Source organism: Schistosoma mansoni, assembly GCF_000237925.1.
Source record: "Schistosoma mansoni, WGS project CABG00000000 data, supercontig 0113, strain Puerto Rico, whole genome shotgun sequence".
NCBI lineage: Eukaryota > Metazoa > Platyhelminthes > Trematoda > Strigeidida > Schistosomatidae > Schistosoma > Schistosoma mansoni.
The window spans coordinates 964615-966261 of NW_017386033.1; positions in this window are offsets into that span (position 1 = coordinate 964615).

Consider the following 1647-nt stretch of genomic DNA (forward strand, 5'->3'; position numbering starts at 1 on the left):
GGGTCCTTAAGTCGTAATGTCATGACCGATATGACGTTCGCAATCCTCATTATCTCATATCTCACACTCTGATTATTAAATGTGAGTATTTGGGGATACATACTGACATAATTTGAGGCATTCCGTCATGTGGCTTTGACGTTCATAAAAAGTATGGCACACATTCCTTTTGCTTTTCAACTTGGAATACAAAAAGCCATTATTCTAGTTACCAGATAAATATGCATTGATATGTGCAATTATTACATGTGACTGATCTAGTTTTGATTCACCAGCAAAACAATCAAATGGAAAATATACATCTTCTCCATACTCAATAGGGTAATCTTGGACGCAATTCGAGTTTTCTGTCTTTGCGAACTTCACATATGAACAAACTAGTTCTCTGACTTTTTCGGGAAAACTTGCTATCTCGTTCGACTAATCATACAACTAACTAGGGATCTTATTCGTCATACATTGGTTGTGAGAATGTTCGACATCTGATGCAATAACGTCAGAAATGTGGCTAAAAGTCGACTCATTTGGACCATATTTGTCACACTGGTTAGGGATATCATTACAGATAGATCGATCGTGAGAACAAATAGCATCTGATAAAACACTGTAAGAACTATAATCAGATTTTAACTCAACTAGAACCTGTTCCTCACATTTGATTGAGATTTCACTAGAAATAAATGAATCATTAAGGCAAACCACATGCGATAAAATGACATCAGAGTTTCAATCGGGTTTCGGTGCACTCAACATATCCTCTATATATTTGTAAGCAATTTCATTAGAAATACATGAGTTATGAGAGAAGCAGATATCTGGTACAATGACATCGTTAATCTGATCAGAGTATGATTCATTTTGAACATTTAACCTATTGGGATCGGAATTACGAAGTTTAGCAATAGTTGCGGCGAAATGACTAGTAGTTTTACGAACTGCATGTATGTGCCCAATTTTATTACATTTAAAGCACTTAGCACTACGAAATATGCATGAATTAAATGAATGAAATTTGCAACAGGACAAGCATTTACCAAACCTGTGCTCATTTTTGTGATCAACTCCGCAACTCCACAGTGAATTGTTATCTGCGTAACCTTGAGTACGCAGTGGATTGGGATGACTTGATAAAACAATGAACTTCTTGATGTCCTGGCCAATCAATTTATGAAGTTTTTCCCCCTTTCAGCATTAGAAATTTGTCCACTCTACATGGTCTAGAAGTGGTTCCTATGGGCTTTTTTCCTAGCATCAAATGTTGTCTTTCCTTTATCAGTAGTAATATATCAGTAAAAGTCTATGCAGCTGTCATCCTAAAACATTGCGCAGAGTTGTGACATTTGTCGGACATCAACGTAGGCGGTCGGTGTCGATAATTGGGGATCTACCTGAGTTAGACAAGTATGGCGTGACCGACTAGCCTATGTCAAAATCACAACTTACGGTTAATACCCAGCGTGGATTACTCTTCTGTCATATCCATGTACCATGGCTACTTTGGTGACAGTACAACGAGAACAGTGTTACCATGGAAACATATAAGTTAGAGTAGGTGGAAGGAACAGCGTGAGACCACCGTCGCGTTGGCCAGTCCATAGCGTGCAATCGGTCGACGCGTTTTGACTGTTAAGGTAACATGGTGGCTGG